At 35.0% G+C, this 23,443-nt stretch overlaps 2 long non-coding RNA genes across 6 annotated transcripts; both read left to right on the top strand.

The window, feature by feature from the left end:
• The first annotated feature begins 982 nt into the window (after positions 1-982).
• Positions 983-3,970, top strand: LOC113325647. Of its 4 annotated transcripts, none has more exons than XR_003348107.1 (6): positions 983-998; positions 1,099-1,693; positions 1,788-2,050; positions 2,687-2,755; positions 3,069-3,139; positions 3,458-3,970. It is a non-coding gene; the product is annotated as an uncharacterized LOC113325647 (long non-coding RNA). The 4 variants fall into 4 exon arrangements; XR_003348113.1 differs by having other exon boundaries at positions 989-1,167; positions 1,507-1,693; XR_003348118.1 differs by having other exon boundaries at positions 989-1,693; positions 1,788-1,851; positions 1,972-2,050.
• A 7,436-nt stretch (positions 3,971-11,406) lies between these two features.
• LOC113325631 lies at positions 11,407-14,498 on the top strand. Of its 2 annotated transcripts, none has more exons than XR_003348091.1 (5): positions 11,407-11,525; positions 11,667-11,721; positions 11,843-11,950; positions 12,322-12,608; positions 14,271-14,498. It is a non-coding gene; the product is annotated as an uncharacterized LOC113325631 (long non-coding RNA). The 2 variants fall into 2 exon arrangements; XR_003348097.1 differs by lacking the exon at positions 14,271-14,498 and adding an exon at positions 13,003-13,213.
• Positions 14,499-23,443: the final 8,945 nt, after the last annotated feature.

The following is a 23,443-nucleotide window of genomic DNA, read 5'->3' as shown; positions in this document are numbered from 1 at the left end:
ATTCTGGTCCCACCGAATTTTTAAAAATGAAGTTTATTTAACGTGTACCATAAGGAAAAGTGCAAAAAGATTCCACGGAATTTTTTTGAAAACAAATATTTTGTTGCCAATAAAAGTTTATCTCAAAAAATAAAATATTAACAAAAATAACTAAGTCATGCATTCACGGTTTCACCCAAAAACTAAATTAATCATGCATCAATCACGAAAATAATCAGCAATCAATCACATCATCGATTATAACATTAATAAATTAAAAAAAAATATGAGAAATATATCCAATGTCCAATGTCCTGTTACAATTCTTCAAATTTCTCTTTTCCGAATTACAATTTCGTTATATCAATTAAAATCAATTATTCCCGATGACACTTCTGATAATGAGAAACTTTAAAAAATGATTAAATTGATTGTAGATACTAACCTTTCGATCAGAGAGTGTGTCTTTCTTGCAAATAATATTATTGTTAATCCTGTTTGACAAGAAAAAAATTGCACAATCGTTAGACTTTGAAACAAAATAATAGGAACAAATATTGATTAGCATATAAATAATCGAGCAAAAAAACAGAAAAAATAACGGGCTAAGCTCATACAAACCAATCATAAAAAAACGAGCAATATTGTTGAATCAGTTAACATCATTTACACGTTACTTTTTTTTAATTTTGTTTATACCATAATTAAAACAAAATAGCTGTAAAATAAATTAAAAAAAAAGAAAGATTAAATAAGGTGAATTGTTAATTTTGTTATGTCTTGATATGCCCCGGATTTTGTATACTAATATGTTTCCAACCGCTGATTATGATGATATGAATATAATATATATGTCCAAAATTTAAAGAGATTTTGATACCTATCACGATTTTATTCCTTAAATTAAATATTGTTTTACCTATTTTGGGGTTTTGTTTTCCTGGAAATTTCATGCTCATGCTATCTATATAAAGTGCTCTGCAAGGTTGGGATCACGTGGTGAGTTTTTTTCCGCTAAGGTTTTTTCTTCTTGCTTTTTTATTATTCGTTTTTTTATTATTGTTAATAATAATAATGAATATCGGATCTTTCTGATGATGTTTGGTTTTTGATTTGCAGATGTTGGTTGTGAATCTCTTTGCTTTAGTGGCGATAAATCAGCATTCAATGACGTCGTGTAAAGATGAGGTGATGAGTTTGATATTTTGTTTCTTAAAATCTGTGTTTTGAGCATTTTTAGTTTTCCATGGGAAAAAGAATTTTGGGTGAATAATATGTGTACCTGAAACTAGATCAACTTTCTGTTTATTCTTACACTGGCAATCAAAATTCTTGCTTTTTCTAATTTTTGGGTTCATCATTTACTGCCTTCAGCAGTAGCATGACTTACTTTATTTTTCTTTTCCCAATTCTTAATTTTTTTGTTTGTTTCCTGCATTTGCTGCCTTCAATAGTAGCATGACTTATTCTATTTTTCTTTTCCCAATTCATAATTTTTTTTTGTTTCCTCATTAATGCATGATGCAGTTTCTTTTCAACCAGATTATGGTAAGAAATTTACGAATATCAATCGATATTATTTCCAAGATTTAGTTTTTGCCTTCTTTAGAAGATAAATGTGGCTACCATAAATTGATATTATTTCCAATAAATCGTCTTCTATTTATGGAATTCCCGGGCTTGGTCGAATTCTATATAAAGCACTCGCACAAAGGTAAACTTTTATCATTTACCCTATTGTTTTTTTTCTTCTCCTATAATTTTATTGTTTTTTGGTTTTTTATTTTGGAAATTGAATTATTTTGCAGATGATGGTGATATATCCTCGCAGCGAAGGATGAAGCAATGAACTTTTATCTTTCACAGTTCACAGTTCACAGTTTTTCCTTAAACATCTTCTATTACATAACCGTAGTTTTTCTTTATTCATTTATTCCTTTTATTGTTTAGTATTTTTGTTCCTTTTAATTTATATTTAGTTTTATTTTGCAGTTGATCGTAATCGTTCCTCATAGTCAATATTGAAACAATAAAATTAAATATGGACGTTTACTTTCGTACGAGTGTATAGGTGAAGTAATGAGCATCTTTTTCTATGGTTATCTTTGTTTCATATCTTTATTGCTACCGTTCCTATGAATTTTTTCCCTTTTATGATTTTGCGCCTATGATTTTGTCCATGTTGCTTCAGTTTTGTGATATGTGATCGAAGCAATTCAAGGATGAATGAGATATAAAATGATGAATGAGTTTCAATATTATTTTTCATTCCATAAAAAAAAGATTCTCATTCTTAAATGTGTAGAAAATTCTCAATATATCTCAATTGTGTACAAAAGCAACACAAAAATTAAAATAAAAAATATTAATTATATTCCTGGACGTGAAAATAGATATTTAACATTTTTTGTACAAAATATATATTTTGGATCGTTAAATAAGGGATTAATTAGACAAAATATTGCAACAAATAACATAGTTATCAGAAAATATTCTGCTATCCAAAAATATACTAAAAACTATAAGAAATTTATTATATTATTTCCAAAACTAAGTTAATGAATTTTGCAGGCTTTGCTCTATATAAAGCACTCAAGAATTGGACAAGACATTATTTACACGTCGCTTTTTCTTCTACGATATTGTTCGAGTTTTTTTTTATTATTATTTGTTGATCAATGATTTACATTTGTTTTTTGTTTTCCAGGTATGTTCAAAAGTGTTTCATGGGAAACTCGAAAGTATTTATGGGAATCCTGATCAATTTCCGCAAGAGGTAAAGGATTTTGTATATCTCTTTGGAATTTTTGAATCTTCTTATATGCAAGTTGATTAAATATTTTGAAACCCAATATAAGTTGATTCTGAAATTTGGCACCGTGGGTGATAACGCGAGCTCTTTTCTGTTTGCAAGTTTGAAGTTGCACCTTAAAAAAGGACAAAATATTGCACATTTCTTTTCTGTTCTTCGGTATTGATCGTAGTTTTCGTTTTTGTTTTGCAAGTCAAAAGCTTTTCATCTACGGTATTGGTCGTGTTTTTTCTTTTTCTTATTGTTGGTTGATTACTAATATGCATTTTTTTTGCAGGTATGCTCAAGCTTTTCATGGGAAGCTCGAAAGTACTTATGGGAATCCTGATAAATTTCCGCAAGGATTTGGTATATCTCTTTTGAATTTTTGAATCTACTTAATTATATGAAATCGATGTTGCACCTTAAAATCGCAAATACATTCTTGCAAGAAATGCTAACTGTACTTCATAAATGGAATAATCACTTAGGCTAGCTTAGATTAAGCTGTCACATATAACAACACACTATTTTTTTTAGGTTTTATGATCATGTGAGAAACGTAATCAATTTTAATATTTTTAAATCAACAATATATGTCAAGAAGATTGTCATATATGAGACCATTGCAGATTTGCGGTAACTTGAATGAATATTGTTAATTAAGAATTTCTTTGTTATTTGTAGGATTATCTGTGTTTTCTTGGTTTAGGAGCAGGAGATTGTCAAGAAGGTTTTTAAGATCAAGAAACAAAAGGAGAATGTTGGAAATATATAGATTTATAAAAACTTTTTTGGGTTATATTAGATGAAGGAAATTTTGACTTTCAAGTAGATAACAAATGCGTGTTTTCATGTTGTTGGTTTGGTTCGACTAAATCGTTTCTTTTGCGTAAAGGTTAATTTAGGTTCTTTGTGTTTATGAAGACCCTGAAATTTGTATGGGGTGGCATCCAAGGGTTCGACAAAGGGGTCTAATAAGTGATATGGCGTAGGAGTTCATCACGGTTACATTATAGGTTGAGTTTCTTTGGTTTGTCTTAGGCTTTAGTCAGTTCACTGATATAAACTCTTTCATGTTTGTCTACTGCATTATAAGTTCTTTGCTTATCTGCATTCGTATAAAATACCAATAGTTGTAAGGGTTCCACTCGAATCCCAAACGATTTGAAGACGAAATATTATAGGTGATATGGCATACATAACAATGGTGCAGACTTAATATTATCGAAAATGATTGGTGTACCGTGGAGGAAATCCCGCGGCTGCACCGTATGAGAGAGAAAAAAAAAATTGCCCCACCTTTGGCCCCACCCCCTGCAAATCCCCCTAGGACTGCCCTAACTTCCCTTGGATTTGTTTGCGGTGCAGATCGTGGTACACACCTTCGGTGTGTATCATCACTCTAATATTATATTATATGATACTCTTGAGGACTTAATGGGGAGAAGAAGGTAACATCCAAGCGTCTTATCCCTAAAAAAGAGTTATAATGTCCCCAGACATACCTGATACTTCTCTTCCTCGAAGCCTCGAAAACAAAACTTACTTCTCCTGCTTACTCCAACAAGTCTTAGTCCTCCTCCGCCTGCCCAACGAGACATCCGTATTAACCGAAAGCCGTGCAAGGAAAGTGACAAGCAGGATGATGGATATGCAGCTGATTAAATTTTTTACACTTCAGCATCCAATGGAGTTTTGGGTTTGTAAAAAACTAATTCCAGGAAAAGCTGATGGATATGCAGCTGATTAGATTTTTTACACTTCAGCTTTCCAACAAAGTTCATTTGGGGCAATAACCTGACACAATGGAGTAGAAGAAAACAACAAAATGGATGATAAGAAGGAAAAAAAGAAAAGAAATGAATTTGGTAGACTCGGTTGTTCAGGAACTTGAATCCTCAGCGTGCTAGCTGCATCTAGCTTATAAAAAATAAGTCTGTACAATGCTCATCATACTGCATGCAGTAGAAAGGTATTTTCTTATGCTGAACATTTTCGAAGGACCGCGTATCCCTCTGCAAGACTTATAGAGAAGCACGTATTGTACTTGGATTATTCCACTGTGACAGTGACATCAAATACTAAAAATGTGTCGGTTTGGATTACAAATGATTAACCATATAATGAACTGCATTTAACATATAAGATGCGTGGATAATGTTATTTTTCTATGGTGTATATAACTTGGGTGACTAAGATACTCGGATAATGTTGTTTTTAAAGGAAATGTGAGCACCCAACTTTATGATGGAACCTGAACCAAAAATCCAAACTAAAAATTGAAAAAGATCAGATATTGTTTTATAAATTGCACGTATAAGTTTCAACTTATGAGACCGTTGTACGGAAGACATAAACTAGATACAGTCATAAAACAAGCTTATCAAAAAACTGGCCTTCGTTTGGTTAATCAACTCCCTCTCCCCCACTAAGGAACAATAATTACTCGCTTCACTATTGCTTGGCGTATACTATATGTCTGAGATTTGTGAACGCAAATACATTTTTATTCGAAAAGACGGTGATGATTTGGAGAGACTTTGTAATCCGTTTCAGTGGAAATCACAAGGGAAGGGCCGTCTTAGGGGCAAGGCGGACTAGGCGGTCGCCTAGGGCCCCAAAATTTAAGGGGTCAAAATAAAAAAAGATTCTTCTAATAGTAGTTAATGTGTAACATATAATGAGTAAAGTGTTCTGTCTCACTTATTTGCATTACAGATAATTTGTAACACTTTGTTAGCAAATGGTTTGTAACAGTTACAAAAGTTATTTAAAATCTTAGCTTTTGAAAACAGCAACCAGTTTGGGCGGTAGTTTATGCCAAAATTTCGGCTTAGAACCCAAAATCTAACCAAAAGAGCTGAAATTTTTGTTACGGCCATAACCTAATTCAAGTTATCGTGTTAAACATACAAAATCTATTTTCCTATAATCTAAAATTTTAACTCTTACAATGATTTGGTAACCCATAAAAAACCCAAAATTTCAAGTTCGCATAGGAGACCCTAGACGAGTAAGACGGCCTTGCGCCAGGGAAGTAATTATAGTTTCTATATAAGTCAAAGTACATGAACAAATGAAAGTGTTTCCGGTTCAACATGATTTGCTCCATAAAAATACAAGTGGGTTACAACATTGTGTAAGTATGTTTTCTGAATTAATTAATAACTTATGTGGATCCTTGAATGTTTGTAAGTTCTATATTGTATTTCTTATGTCTTTTATTAACTGTCTATTTGACTAAGTCAAATTATTAAAGAGACTAGTGAGAATCTCGTGACCAATCATATTAAATGTTATATTATTACTGATAAAAAGAAATGTATCAGGTAATTTTATTATTATGGGGAATGTTTAAAAGAGTCTTATAGCCAGTAATATTTTTATTTAGAAAATATAGCCGCAAATATTTTTATTTAGAAAGGGAATGTAGATAGATAAAAAGCTTTATAAAGAATCTGATAGTTAATATTTTTATTTATTTAAAAAGGAATGAAAGTTGATAAGAAACATCTTAAATAGATTTGTTTATTTATATATTGAGATACAATTTAAAATTTAGGATTAAGTTTATATTAAAAATGATTAGTTTAATGAGAAAATATGTCTATAAAAAGAGAAGATAGATAAAAAGGACAGGCCAAAACAGAATAGAAGACAAATAAATTAAAAAAGACAGAGAGAGTATTTGATTCTGATTTTTCTATGTTATTTTAGTTCTAATTATTCTTTATTTAGTGATTAATTTTCATTTAAAGTATTTTTCGTTTTATGCAAAGAAAGAAAACCAGGAAAAGTTATTAAGTTATCGAAAAAATTACTACATCTATTTAACCTCAATGATATACCAAAAATATCGAAGGACATCATTGAAACTAGGGAGCTTATAAAAAATCAAATGGCCAAACGAGAATCTTTTGAGCAGATTATCATGTATCGCAATCTCTACGACGCTTTTGCTGATGAAGTACATGCACATAATGATTGAATGGACCAGAAAATGCAAAAATAAAATACATTAAAAAGCAAAAAAAGGAATCATAAACTCCAGAAATTTAAAAAAAAATCAAAAATAGAAAAATTCTGAAAGGCATAACTTTTTAATTTGTTTTCTTTTATTACATTGCGTTTTTATTAGTTTATTGGATGTTTTATTAATTTTCAGGATCATAAGCTTATTGAATTTTAAAACATCATAAGCCAGACACTGGCCCGTCATAGCACGGGTGACCAACTAGTCTATTTAAAAACTAAAAGGCCTAGACAAATAATGCTTCCACGTTGAACGGTGAGAAAATTCTCACTTCCTATTGGTCGAAACAAGGATTTTTTGAATTTTGTGAAACGAGAATTTTGATGAGGACATATGGCAACGTACGATTGGTTAAAAGAATTTATGGAAAATAAAATAAATAAGAAAATCGTGCCTTACCTAAAAACGAGGATTCCTAAACTCAAGTGATTCCCAACCTCAAGTAATTCATAAACCAGTAATTCCTAAACTGTGTATACTCTATAATTGTAGCAGTGCTACCATCTCTGGTAGGAAACTTGGAAAATCGAAGTTAACTCAAACCATCACTAAAATAAAGTTATGCCATACTAAGGCCTATTCCTATGCACATGCCAAAACATGATATTTGGCATATATACATCCACTATGAGTATGCCAAACTGCCAAACTCATATATCAATATGTTTTTCCTGACATATAGGCATACACGACAGAGTTTCCATCGAGTGATAGAGTCTCGGTCGCTCGATGGTCAATTTATCTCTTGATGGTCTTTAAATCGACAGCAATAGTCAAGCTGTCGCTCGCTACAATGATAATCGTTCATCAGATCTTCATCTTACGGCTACCATTCCCCCCCCTATAAATACGTGATTTCTACCAATTCCAACCCAACTTCAAATTCATTTCACCATGCCTAGTGATCGCATAACCGAAGTAGATTTTACTCCAGAGGAAGATGTTTCTCTAATTCGATTTTGGGTTTTAGTTGCAAGCGATGTAGATTTCACTTTAGAGACTTTTAACTTATGAGACACCGTGTTTCAAAGGTTTACGGCGTTAAGTCATGTAAATCCAACAAGAAAAAATGAGTGTCTTCAAAATCGTTATCTTTTCATTACTGACAATGTTAAGAAGTATCAACAAATTATGTGGTAGAGTTGTTCAACAATGAGTTCTTCAAAATCGTTATCTTTTCATTAATTACGTTTAAACTACTCATTTCCTTGTCCATTTCCTCCCTGACCAAAGATCCAATTGCCTGCATTTTCTGGATCCATAGAGTTGTTCAACAAATCAGTTATGGTGCCGGTTTGAGACTCACTTGGTGCTTGAGTCTCATCAGAATCACCATAACCTTGATAAGCAATGGGTTGAGGGGGTATGGGAACACGATACAAATCTTGAAATACGTGTTGTTGATATTGTTGCTGGAATGGTTGAAATGCTGATGAAGTTGAGGCAATTGGGTATACAGATTCGTTTTCCTAACTACTTCCTTGTTCACACCACCACCTGGAGTCATTATGTCAGTTTGCAAATGACTAAACATACGTGTAGGATTCCCAATTCTCGGAATCTGTGCAGCGTCCCAATTCTCGGAATCATACTTTCCTATGATCGGAAATACATTGGAATGATTCTTAAGATAAGGTTCCGAAACACGAAAATATGTATACCACCAATACAGAAAATAATAACATTCAGCAGGTTAATAAATTTTCCATATGAAAATGACAAATAAATACATAATGTGAAAAATATTGGTTCTTACCTACAGAATTCCCCAAAAAGCATTAAAACTATCTTTACCACACGTCGAGTTATCACCGAGGGCCATGTAAATATCTGATAAAATCGCATACCCCCAATCATATGTTGGTGCTTGCTCTAAATCTTCTAATATTTCGAGAAACCCAATTAACACTACTGAGCTAGCATTTGGAAACACACATTGGCCTAGTGTCCATAATACAAACAGACGTTCTAACTCTTCACAATGGTCGGGGATCAAATATTCATTACCAGCTTCCCTGTTTTCAATCATTTTCCTAGCATAACGCTGGAAAAAACTTTTCAATCCAACCACCTTTAACCCATGAGCTTTTATTTGTCTATGTGAATTATTTCCTTCTAATCCATTTGAATATAAAGAAAGTCTTTGTTTCCATCTACCGTCTGATAACCAATTTAGTCTGTTAAATGGAAGTAAGTTTCCTTGGAATGGAATTCTCGTTAACATGTATAAATTTATCGGTGTAACTCCTATTAACAATAATTATTCATAATTAGAATTTGTTGATTTTTATGAAACAAAACACATAATCTAAAAATTAAATTAGTAGAAAAGACTGACTTACCGCATTCAAAGTCCTTGAAAAAGAACGTGTTTTTAGTCTTCCACCATCGTTCTAATATAACTTGAACTAGAAAGTCAGTCGCTTATTGGTTTTCCCATAGTGGCGCAGATGGTTTGCCATGCCACCTGGTATGTCAAACACCATTTTTTTGGCATGTGCATAGGAATAGGCCTAAATGGGTGATTCCAACACGGGAGAAAAAGGAGATGGGGAATAGTCAACTTGGTAATTCAATATATGTGATTATAATATAGTGACAGTGGAAGATGCCTTAGAGCAACTGCAGTGGTGCGAGTATAACCAAAGACCAAAGAGGGAAAAAAAGATCAAATTTTGGGTTTAGTATGGTGTGTGACGCTACGGTGGAAAGACTAAATTTGGTCAGACGTACATTATACATTCGCCTGGTGTGGGCGTAGACTATACCAACGCCTGATTGGGACGTGCACTAAAAAAAAAAAATGAAAGAAGTGGGGCGGAGGTATAAAGCCCGCCCCACTAAATTGATTTTCAAAACAAAGAATGGGGCGGGGGTATAATGCCCGCCCCATACAAAATAATTAAAAAAAAAAATGGGGCGTAGACTTTACGTACGCCCCATGTGGAGCGTAAACTATACCAACGCCTGGTGTGGGGCGTAGACTATACCAACGCCTGATGTGGGACGTGCACTATATGTCCGCCTGGTGGTGGGGCGTGAAGTATATCAACGCTCGACTATATCTGGGTTTAGTCTTGGTCCCAGACCAAATATACTCTGGGTTTTAGTCGTTGATCAAAATTTGATCGATAGTACGTTCCACTACGTCTGTTCAAAAGACCAAATATTTGGGTTTACTCTCCCACTGTGGACGCTCTTAAGATCTTATTGATGATTTAGATTAGAGATATTGGTAACTTTAGATCTTATAGATGATTTGTGAATTACATGCAGCATGTTTTCTGTGAGATATGAACATATACTATTTGTGACGTCGGAAGATGCATAATAGTTTGCTTTACATAGGGTACGTTAAATTGGCCTACCGGATTGACGATGTCACTCTGTTTGCTCTCTGGTGATTACTCGTCAATGCATACTGAATCCCCTCCAGTCATGGTATATATATAGAAATTTCAGAACTTTCTGTGACGCTGTTAATCTTCATTCTTTTTGCTTAATAATTAATCCATATTATCATTCGTATATATTGTACTTTCAGTCACGGTAAAACAACCAGCAGTTATACACTCACCGCAAAAAAATCCCGCAATGCATCCCGCGATGGGATCGTGCGCCCCCACCCTATATCTCAGGCGGGATTTTTTTGCGGGATTAACTTGCCGTAAGTTAATCATTTCTGGTAAAACAATCATGTACTTTATACGAGTCCAAAGAGGCTTTGTAACTTTGTGGTGTTGGAAAGATATTGGATGGGGAGGAAGCCTACCAAATGGAGCATCATGCCAATGAAAGACAACCTGAAAACGTAGCCCTACTGACACCGGGTAAACATGTAAAACTTGTGGGCATCCAACTCAAAATCAATTGGCAATGAGTGAAATGTCCATTTCAGATTATATTCAATGTTTATTAAGGGGATAAGGATATTAACAATATTGTGGGACTATTATCCTTCACAAGCCCCTCACGTGTAGGGCATTCTTTGTGGGCCTGTAACAGGTGGACCAACATTGTATGAGTGCCCGTCGGGCCTACTCGCATACGGGCCTGACTATGATACCAAGTTAAAGTTTGCAGGAATCCAACTCAAAACCAATTGGTAATGTGTGGAGTAATCCTTCTAGATTATATTCAATGTTTATTAAGGGGATAGCGATATTAGCAATGTGGGACTATTATCCTTCACGCACACCCTTACGTGTTTGTGTGCCTCCAACACGTGGACCAGTGTTGTATGGGTGGCCGTTGAGCCTACTCGCATACGACCTTAGCTCTGATACCAAGTTAGAGTTTGCGGAACTCAAAACCAATTGGAAATTAGTGGAGTGGCCCTTCCAGATTATATTCAATGTTTATGAAGAAGATGGGGACATTAGCAATGTAGGACTATTATCCTTCACATCTATATTATAAGGGACAATGGTGTTTTTCCACATCGACGGTCGTCCACATTTTGGATATATAAAGAAAGGCCTAGATCAAGCCAATATTATGTGTTTGCTATGTCCTGTCCGGTTTCTCATGTTGGACGGATATCCACAGTTTAGCCACATAAACGATGGTCCCGATTCACCGACTAAATATACCCTATCAACATTTACGCACTCCTCTCAAACACCCCTCATCTCTTACTCTTTCCATTACTCTTCTTCTGTTACTTTTGAAATTCATTTCAATTTTTCTTCCATTCAATGTCATAGGCGTTAGGTTCAGGTAATGAACGTCTAATTAGAAACTCTTTTATGCACCGAAAAACAAAAACAATGTTGATTCAGATCATTTTAAAAGGTATTTTCCACGCTGATTTTGGTTGTTCCCCAGTTCTAAATTTGATTTTTCTTTCGTTCATCATAGGTTTTTTACCTAATCTTCGATAACTCCCGGTAGAAAGTGCAGAAGATTTGAGTTTGTAAGTACCTATTTACCAAGATGAATCTGATTTTTCTTTGGTTAATCATGGGGTTTCTATTCATTGTTATTTATGTTTATCACTTGGAATCAGTGTTGAATTTCCTCTCCATTCACTGTAGGCGTAGCTCTACCAGTTTCAAGGTACTTAGTGCAACCAAATAAGAAATCAATTTAATAACCAAAATCCCTTTCAGACGCCAGTCCATTGCACAACTCCATTATCCCAGGTTGGTTTCTTTAATTGTTGTTATTTTTTCCTAATTTGTTTGATCGACATTTGTATTTTTATAATCTTGGTAATCTTTTGGTCTTTGTTGGTTGAATCGGCTTTTGTCCTTACGACTCCAAAAGATCATGTCTCACTATTATTTTTGTTCATTGTAATTCCAAGTTTTTTCATCCCCTGATTTTTCCTCAACTTTCGAACGCAATATTATTGCTCTTCCCCGTGTACTCTTACTCTCTTTGTCCTTACTAATGCAGGAAGTTACTCTTACTATCTTTGTGATTTTTTCGCTTTAGCTTTGAATTGGTAAAATTCCCATGCTTATTTAACTATGGTTTTCACATGAAATGATCAATATTTTCCGTATGATAGGTATACCGTATAGGCGAATAACAATGTTTGTTGTGGGAGTCAACAAGAAGGAATTCAAATCATACATTGAAACTGTGTCTAATGCCAAATGCACCGCTAACTGTCTTCCTCCTTTTGCCAAAGTTATCAATGGCAAATACAGAATTATTGAAGGACTTGGGAATGCCGCTCATTCCATCACTGCCACCCAGATGGCTGTTGATGGACCATCCAGCAAGGACTAGAAAGTGGAGAAGCTGCTTTATAGTTTATTCAACATAATTCCCAGCATCACAAAAGTTGCCAAGGTAACCTAACATCCACTATTTGTATATTTTGTGTAGACCAACTGTTTAACGTTAATTAGTCATGGATTGTTTTATATAAACGAGATCTTGCATTTTTTTTCTACAATGGTTTTGGATTTTAAAGTTGGTGATAATTGTTTAGGCTTCACTAGCAGTTGCAGCAATGCATAGCAAAAACATCTAACCTTTCGTGCATGTTTGCACAAGAATTCCTAAAGGATGCTCTATCAGTAAAATGGGAAGAAACATCACCCACTGTAACAAACTAGGAACTCTCGTAGAAAAATTTGGGTGGAATTGTTACTACAGTGATCATCATTTCCATAATAATTGAAGCAATACAATTTTCGACATCGTTATCGCCTTTCGCTAGATGAACATATGCATACTGCAGGATGCGTGATGGAATGTTCAAGAGTGAATGGCACTATCTAGGTTGCAATGTCTGTGTACTAAAGTAGTGGAAGAGGAATGTTATATTTGGTGCATCAAGTGTAGAGCTTAAGTTCCCAAAGCAGTACCCAGGTAATACATAATGTATTACAACAATAATTTGTAAAACCTTTTCACTCTCTTATCCTAATTTTAAAATGTTCACACTTCCCTTATGATGCATGTGCTAAGAACCTGATTCCCCCAATACCGCACCGAGATTACTGTTATATTTGGTACCTTTGACCATGAGGCTGAAACTATTGTCGTCCGCCCTGCAGTGGACATGGTTTTCCTGTCAGAGGTACACTACATACTAACATGACTTCCCATCTGTATTGTTGTCTTTTCCCTCTATCACTGACCTGTGTGTAGTGAGATTGGTTAATACATGGTTTGTTAGATACCTTACTGCAGATTGATTATCAATTTACAGAGAATGGAACATAGAATAGGGGAGGCCCCGTCTTTGTGTCCTTGGGGAAGATTATAAATGTCTAAGTTGATTATCAGATAGTTAGGCATTCCTTTAAGACAGATCCAAATGTTACTCAAAAATTCATCAGCACCAAGATCTGTCTACCCCTTATTTTCCTCATATAATCAGAGATTAGACTACATATTATCCCAAGCCTCAGAAAAATTACAATAAATTTTCATGTAGACACATCCCCATGGCATAGGAAGAGAAATATTGGATGCCAAAAACTGGCCTCTGGAAATTTTGGAATTGGATAGAGTGGCACTAGGAATGGTTTATTTGTTGATACCCTTTCCTCCCACTTTCTTTCAGGTATAGGTTAGTTGTGCCTGCTATTCTTATTTCATTTTAATTTTTAAGGAAAAATTTACAGAACATTTATTTTCCCCTTGATTTAGAAATCTATATGTAATTTATCACATTACCGTTGGGGAGGTTGTCTTAGGATATATTGAGTATGTCCATTTTACGTACTGCTTTTTTTTATGTGTTTATGCATACTCTCAACTGCCTTTTCCATTCTATTATAACAGTTTTAAACTTCAATTTTTTTGTGTACACTACTATCTGCTCATCTCATCTGACGCTATAGATATCCTAGCAACTTAAAAAGCCTCTTTATATTTTAGATAGAAATATCTTCTTGGGAAATGAGCAGTTACTGACACATCAATTTTTGTTTGTAATACTTTTGATGTTATATTATTTGGATTTCTCAACAAAGTGATGTCGGATATATCACATGGCAGGTCCTGCGGTAATTGTTGGATGAATCTATGATTTCTTATCAGCATAGAGATTTGTAATAAAAATGAAGAGAGGATTTACTAAGATTTTAAATCTTTTGGATGTGTTGTACCAGAAATAATCACCGCTTTTCAATGTTTTTTTTAAATTGTTTTGTGTTTCTCCTTGGACCTTGGTTATTATATCAAGTTTACATCCAGCTTCATGTAGATATCATGTTGCTAAATATTGATTTTATTCGTGGTTAAATAGTCCAAGGAGCCGTCAATCTATTTGCTCAGTATCACTGAATTGGTGTCTCCAAAAGGGAATTTTACTGAGTAGGATTATAGAACCAGTATTAGATGTAACTAAGATGAAACTGAAACTCATTAAGTGATCAACTTTTCCTGTTAAAGAGAACATAGGGTCACTGGATTGTTTCACATATAGAATTGTTGAAGAGTCCTGCACTTTTTTCCTTCACGGGATGCTTGCCATTGCCTAGCTCCACCTCAACTTTAGACTCTTGACAAAATGAATACCTTTGAAATTCTAGACCGTCAGGTAAGTGTCCATAATAATCCGAACGATAATAGTTAACCTACCTATAAGAATCATGATCTCAACAAAATAGTAATAACGACACAAATACAATTGTATATATTATTAGTGCTCGATTTTATATTTATTATGGTTTTTATGTCCCTGTAGGTATTTTTGGAGAAATAAGCTTTTGCGGCGAAATTGGCTAAAAAAGCGGTTTTTACGCTCGTGGGAGAAAATTACTATACGGACTATCACTTTGGATAAGGGGTAACCTAATTACTAAGGGGTGACCCATTTCCAGGCATCTGCTAAAGGGAGACCGGGACTGGATAGGGGAAGGTCACATTTCTTCACGTTTTCAAACATTCGTTTTGGTGGGAAACTGGCAGCAGCAAGGAGCAATTTTTGTGTGAGAATCTTTGGGCAGTTTTAAAGAGATTCAATTGTGGAATTCGATTGGGCTGGACTTACTAGAGCAAAACAGGGTTTGTGTGTGCGTTTGGGTCGAACATATTGGGATAGAATGGCCGGGAGAAGTGAATCAAAGTTCAACAGGGATACGTATTCTTTCTGTTTATTTTCAAAGATTTTGTGAAGAATTTTGGGAGAGTTTTACGCTGGATAAAGATGTACCTAGTCTTGTTCAAGTCAGAGGAGAAGTTTGGAGAGTTAGAATAGGCCAGAAGACACGTACAGAGAGGATCGAAGTGAGATTTTCTCTCAACTGTTGACCGAAGAGAATAAAAAGAATATTCATAGATAAACTCGGATTTGTGGGTTTTGCTGGGTATAAAAAGGCTGGTTCGAGTCTTAGAAAAGGGATCAAGAGTTTGGGGAAGGTTTGAGACGCAGAGGAGCGAAGAAGAAGGATTAACAGCAATTCCCACCTGCTGCTGCTGCTGCCATTAGAGGACCTTGAAGAACACGAAGAACAGACTGCACAGAACAGTCTTATTTTCCGCAGCGTCAACAGCAGCAGCGGAGTGTCGTTGTTTTACTGCAGTTCCCTGGTATCGTTTCTTTCTGCACGTATTTTGTGGGTCACATAACCACTGTTTTATAACTTTTGACTCTTTTGATCACATTTTGATCTTTGAATTAATATTTTGAGTGTATGATTAATATGAATAGCTAAACCCCAATATTTTCGACCATTCAGTTAGCTTTCTTATTTGGTTTCACTATGGCTAATTAGTATATTTACAGATCAGAAATGTCATGGACATTACACACACTTTAAATGAGTATCCTGCTAATGCTCGAGTGATGTGATACCGGCTTCTTCATCCAATACATAAATAGATTCAAGTAGAACTTGAGGCACATGGTGGCGAGTCCTTGGGTGGTGTAATTGGTGCTTTCAGTTTCCGTCACATGTTGCAAACTGAAGGTTTTTTTAATTGTACACCAGAGGACTTAATACCAGCTATTCTAAACATGGCAAATGTTGGCTTCTAACATATTCGAGTTGGCCATGTCAGTGTGTATTTTAAGGATGATATTGCATTGGGTTCAATAGTTGCATCTTAGGAGTGGTTTTTTTTTTTTTTGGTATTATGAGCAATGACATGAACTAAATACAATCAAAAAACATTTCTAGCTATATGTATTTTGGATCCATCAAGAAATTCGGCAAGTGTTTGAAGTTATATTTGACAATGAAACAACTTTAACAACCCAAAAACCGTGCCGTTACGGCACGTGTCACATCCTAGTGTAAGAATAAGTAGAAATTTTATTAGATATTTTACAACTATCCACAAATGTTTTTATTTAAAAAAGGAATGACAATTAATACAAAGATACTGAGTAGATTTTTTCCTTATATGTGGTGATATTATATAAGATTTTGGATTAAGTTATATTAAAAATGATTTTATGATTATGAAAAATAAAGAGCATATTTGATAGTTTAACGAAAAAGTATGTCTATAAACAGAGGGGACAGATAAAAAGAGACAGACCAAAGTAGAAATTAGGACATATAAAAATGGACAGAGGAGTACTAGTTAACTAACATAACCAAATGCGAAAGAAGGGTAGGAATGCAAGGTCGGTGCTAGAGGCCCGTTATTAACCTTATATTTTACTTGCAAAATTTACCTGACATATACCCGCATATACCGCTCACGATAAGCATACCCGAGGACGTTTAAAGATCAGACAGGAGGAAGAGATCTTTGGTGCATGTTCATTTCGGCAACTACACCCAGACATGGTATAAGATATATATTAAGATCTCAGATCCATGGGGAAAATCTTCCACGTTGAACGGTAAGAAATCCTTGTTTTTTATAGGCCGAAATAAGCCTTTTTGGCTTTTGTGAAACGAGAGTTTTGGCGAGGACACCTAAAAATATATGATTAGTTACAAGATTACGAACTCTAAATTCAATTTGGAAGTCAAGTACATATCATTTTACGACTCTTTCCTCCGAATTAACACATATAGGGGAAGAAAAAAAACAACACATATTTCCCACATATTTTCTGCAAAATCAAAGGAAAAATTAAATAAAATCCACACATATTTACTATCTTTTCTCCACCTATTCAATGTATTTTGTCCCGCCACACCAAATCAACAATGTATTGCCACGGGACTGAACGAAACCCCGCGTACACCAAGTCACCGTCATGGGTAGGGGCTAAGCCCAACACACAACAAAATAGAAGGAAAAAAAAAAGCCCGGTGGCACAAATCTAGTTATTCTAAAAAAAAAGAGAATTTGTAATATGTATTATCTAAAATTGTATTCCTACTTCTTCTTTTTTTAGAAAAAGAGGAACACCTCAGATATTATATTAAATTTGACCGAAATTTCCATAATTGGAATTACGGATTGTCATTACATGTTCATACCATTGTTGAATGTTTAGATAAGTTAATAAAGCCCTTAGGCTATTATCCATCTAGGTATGTTTAATTTCATACTTGTTACAAAAAAAAAATAGTTTTGCTGCCCATATTACATCAGTTCTCAAAACCAAACTAAAATACTGAGCTAAGAAATTGATGGCAATTTTTTTAAAGTTTCCAAAGTCTTCACTTATCAAGTAGCGCCTGTCTTCGAGCTTCTGCGTACATTCCTACCAGTAACACAAGAATTGGTTCCGAGTCACTTTTGAAGGTTAATTTGTGTCCACTCCAACATGTTGCCCATTGGAAAGCTGCTTCTTGTAGGGATCCTCAAACTCGTCAACGCTATTAGACCAGTCAAGAGACGTATTAGCCGATAATAACACGATTAGTTTAACACGAACGTTAATTAATATAAATTAATATAACAATGATCTAGATACGAAACTAGCATAGTTAGATAGATCTCGAAAATTTATGCGAGATGGACTACGCAAACGCCTAAATCGGATACTGGACGAAGAAGATACAAGACCTGAAACATGGAACATAAATCGGTCAAACTACCGTTGACCGTCGCTTTGACTTTGACTTGGCCTGGCCAGACCTTTGGTTAGCATAAAGGACGCCCCTTGGTTAGCATAATAGTAAAATCTATTTTACTAAGGTAATCCAAGATTTAGTTAGTAATTAATTAGGTTTAAGTTACGTTAGGAGTTAGTTAATATTGTTTAGTTGTAATTTTGTTGTTACGGAAACGATTTTATCTCTTGGTTGTTTTGTTTCTTTTAGAGTAGGAGCTGTTGAGTTAGGAAAAGAGAAGAGGGGAGTCATAGGTTTCATAAGATCTTAGTCATTAGATTTTCATAGGAAATATATATATATTTTAGTTTCTTATTTCTTTTTCATCAACCATAACAAAGGGAAAGGGAGAAATAGTTACCGATGGAGATTAGAAGATGAAAAGTTGATGATGGAACATGAGGAGAGGTTGAGTTACATGATTAAGTTAGAGATGAGGACACTCTTGAGGTGTTCTTAATAATAGTTGGTATGGTGATTGGTGATAGTGATGCCCTTGTGTAGTTTAATCACGATGGAGATGAAGTTGTCGGCGAAACAAGTTAGAATCACAGAGGTAAATCCCTAAATATCTTCTAACATGTGTTCAATGTTTTGGGTGCTTGTTAAATATCACAAAAATAGATTACTATCAATTAAATAGACAATTTTGATATCTTGACTTCATGTGTCCCTATCTTACATTCTAGTACGATTATGATCAACCTAGGTAATTAATTTAGATTTATTATAAACAAAAAAGTTATAGATGAGTCTCCCATTTTTCTATAGAATCTGAGTTTGCTTAATTTGGGTTATTATATAATTTGTTATGATTTTTCAAACTTTAGTTGTTGTGACTGTGAGTCCGGAAACAGCGGTAACGGAGAGAGTAAAGCGATCCTTTTAGGTATGATAGGATTGGAATTAGCTTTCTCTCTTAACTACAAGGTTGTAGAGGACACTGTTATATTTCTAACGACCTATAAGGTGGACGATTTGGATTAATATTGTAAATTCTAGAAACCCCGAAACTTGACCATGTGTGAAGTGTTAAGTTTAAGTTGTCTGTCAAGTGTTTGTAGAAACGACTGAGCCAAATCAGTTAAGGTAGCGAGTCAAACCTAGTTGGCCTTGTTAACTCGGTGAATCAGATTGGCTGACTTGGTACTCAGACCGAGTCAGGTGGGTGGGTATGGACCGGGTTGTGGGTTAACCCGTGGGTTAGATCAATGGGCTTGGGCTTAGAGACATAAACCTTGTTTAGAGTTTTTGGACCACTTACTGTCCGAATTAACTTTTGGTTACTTCTGCAAAGTTGAGGGTTTTTCGAGAAATTTCCGATGACACCCAATTTGACCTAGTTTGGATAAGTATATAATTATTTATGCCCAAAGTACACATTATCATGTTATAGAACATGTTATAGAACCATTGACAGAATTAGAACATTTTGTTATTTCACTTAGCCTATAACTAGAAATTTGTATGATATTGTACTATGATTATCGTGTGAGCCTATTGGCTAAGTTCTTAGAGTGATTGTGTGATTAACAATTAATTTATATTAACAACGATCGATTCAAAGGACGAACCAGTGGATGGAGAATCTCGAGGTAGGCAAGGCTTGTCATCAAAAGAGTTTTCAGAGACAGATCAGAGTTGCACAGCGAAAGCCACAAGTGTTGACTTCGTTAATTAGTTAACTTCTGCTATGTATATTATGTTGTTTATTGTATCTGTAAACCAATTGACTATTGTATATGTATCATTTGAGAGAAGTTCATGTATATATATTCTGAGCGGGGTTAGTTTTGGGATAAGTTTTGTAGCAGATTTCTTAATTGAATGTTTAGGTATTTGAATTAGATTCGTAGTGCCTCTTTATTTAGCTAATCTCTTGGATTAGTTAGCTACTAGCTTAGGGGGCGCTACACTTCTGCTCCAGCTCTTTCTATCTTCTCTATTGTTGTATTGTCAGTGGAGAAACCTCTTGGTTCTATGACTGTACCTGTGTGATCAACCAAAGTTAGACCAATTCCTGCTTTCGAATTAGAGTTCGTTATTGTCAGGGCAATACTAATTTTCAGAGCCAAATTTCTTCCAATCCCTTTTGCAGGGTATTTGTTGATCTGTAAAACAACATCATTGTTAGAATTATGATATAGATCTTCCATTATATTATGATCTTTGTTGTTCACTGTATTTTAGCTATTTATGAACTTGATGATGTTGTTGGAAGTTATGATACTATTATGATATTTCTTTTTAAAGACTACATCACACCTAACTTTCCAGATCATCCAAATTATAATATTACACAGAACATGCCAGTCTATATTTTAAATCTCCCCTGTTTGGGCTTTCGAAACAGTTTGTCAGCCATTCATGAAAAGTTGTTGTGCCATTTTTAATGAAGTCCATATCGAAATTGAAGTGCATCCGCACCTGAGAGACGTAATTACAATGCAGGAATAAGTGAGTAAGAGATTCTTGACCTTCGTTACAGAGTTTGCATTTAGTATCAATGTCAGGTAGGATAGCTGCCACTCGCATACTATTAGGAAGAATGGTGTGGGCTACCTTCCAAATAAAAATCTTAACAACAGAAGTTGTCTCCATGCTCCATATTCTACTCCATTCAGTTTCTGCATTATTATCAGTGTTTATATGCTTGTATAAAGATTTTACAGAGAACATACCTTGTTTATTTAGATTTCGTCTGAGAGTATCCGTATTTTCTTCACCTGGTATCCTAATTTTCTTTATTATTTCTATTGTTTGGTTATCAAAGCATCTGGCAAGTTTTCTGTTATTAGATCACTAACCCTACTAAGGCCCTCAGTATTGATAGTGTTTCTCTGGATTAGAGTTTTAGTCCCTGATATCCAAAGGTCCTCCCAAATATCAATATTTCTACCATTTCCTAGTTCCCAGAAGCAGCACTTTTTTACTTGGTTGATTCCTGAGAGAAACCCTTTCCAGACCCAACTATCGTTAGTCTTTGGTTTACTGTTTATGTGTAAGATATCACATTTCAGATAGTATTTAGATTTTAAGATTCTAGCACAGAGGGACTCAGGATTTTGATTCAGATTCCATCCCATCCTATCTATCATAGCAATGTTAAACTTTTTAACATTTTTTATACCCAAGCCTCCTTCTTCCAGACTTTTACAGATAGATGTCCAGTTTTTTAGACACACTCCTTTTTTCCCATTCTCGTTCAAACCCTTTTCATTCTTTCCCCACCAGAAGTTCCTTTGCAGTCTTGTTATCTGGTTACATATTTTTACCGGAATTTTAAAACAGTTCATTTGATACACAGACAGACGAAGTAACATTTTTTATCATAATAATTTTCCCCGCATTGTTTAGATTAATTTCATCCCATCTTGTGATCCTAGTTCTCAGATTTTCTAATAAAGGTTCAAAGCAAGATATTTTAGATCTGTTAGTAAACAAGGGTGAGCCTAAGTACTTGTCAATTAGGGGAATAACAGTGACACCTAGAATTTATTTTACCCCATGACGAACACTTGTTTCAGTTTTTTTACTGAAAAAAACTCCCGATTTACTTAGATTAAAATTGTATTCCTTCGCTCCCTCAAAATATAAGAGAGAATTTCAATTTTATGTTTCTTCCATTTCCATTTTTTTGGATCTAGGAAATCCTTATTTTAGATTATGATCTGAATGATTGGAAAAAAATCACTAACATATCATTACAAATAAAAAAAAAAACATTGTTCTGAATCTGAGTTTTTTTTTAATGCTGCTGGCAAATATACTCGAGAACTTTTAGGATCCCTATTGCATAAGGGTGTTCTTCCATACATACATCTCAAACATGCTACTTTCTTATTCTTTCAGAAAAGTCTACCTGAAGGGTCTAATGCTGGTAAACATGCATGCGCGTGTGAAATAGGTTAATGATCTCAAGATGTCGAATTGAATATATATTCCACGTCAGGTGAGATGTGTCTGAAATGCCTTGAATTAGGTAGGGTGCGATCTCAGTCAGTCTTTGCCTCCCTGCTGCAAAGTCGTCACTATCTAATCCATCGTCTGTTTCATATGCCTGTTACTCCAATAATCCATCACAAGAAATTGCTGCTAGTTCTTCACCAGTGCATCAAAATCATCCAACACATATCCTATTTATTTCCCATTCCTTGCAAGTATGTCACAGGTGCCCGTAGTATCTAACTATAAACATTTATTGGGTTGAAATATCTTGTTCCCCCACCATGAGAAACCCTACATCTAGCACATACCACATATCCACAACCGACTTAATAAGACCCACAGGGTTAGCCAAAATACATGATCAACCGTTAGATCAATTGATCAATAAAAAATAACAGTCGTCCCTAAGAGCAACTGCAGTGGACGACTAAACCCAAATTTGGTGTCGAGTGGGCTGGCGTAGTGGGACGGACCATCGATCAAAATTTGATCAAAGAGTAAAATTCGGACCAAATTTGGTCGGCGATTAAGACCAAATCCAAATATAGTCGGGCGTTTATATAATGTCCGCCTACCAGACGGGCGTTGGTATAATGTCCGCCTGTAACCGCGCGTTCGTAAAGTTAACGCCTGATGCAGGGCGTTGGTATAATGTCCGACTGGATGGGGCGTACGTAAAGTTAACGCCGCACACCCAGGCGTTGATATAGTCATATACTGTTGTTCACAAAGTTTTGAAAACTTTGCTTGGGGCGTTGTCTTTATCAACGCCCCATTTTTTTTTTTTTTTTTGAACCCGGGAGAACGTATAATCTCCGTCCCACACACCAGGCGTTGCTATAGTTCACGCCCCATACAAGCATTATCTTTATCAAGGCCCCATACCAGGCGTTATCTTTATCAACACCCCATGCCAGGCGTAATCTTTATCTACGCTGGACGATGAAGCGGACTTTATATCAACGCGTGACCAAATTTACTCGTCACCCGCTACGCCACAGGACGAACTAAACCCAAATTTGATCTTTTTTTTTAGTCTTTGGTCTCTAGTTATGCTCGCACCACTGTGGACGCTCTAAAGGAAGATCCTTGACCCTATCTTATACTGCAAACTATGGATATTAGATCACTAACCATCCAACGCAACCATATGCTTAAGTGAAGAATGCACAACTGTTCAGTTAAGCACGGTCTGTGAGTCTATGATCTGTCTACTTCAATCATGCATTATCAGAATTAATGGTTGATTAATACTAT

This window comes from Papaver somniferum, chromosome 1 (assembly GCF_003573695.1).
Source record: "Papaver somniferum cultivar HN1 chromosome 1, ASM357369v1, whole genome shotgun sequence".
Lineage (NCBI taxonomy): Eukaryota > Viridiplantae > Streptophyta > Magnoliopsida > Ranunculales > Papaveraceae > Papaver > Papaver somniferum.
Note: the sequence above shows the minus strand (reverse complement) of the source record. Positions and strands in the feature narration are given on the sequence as shown.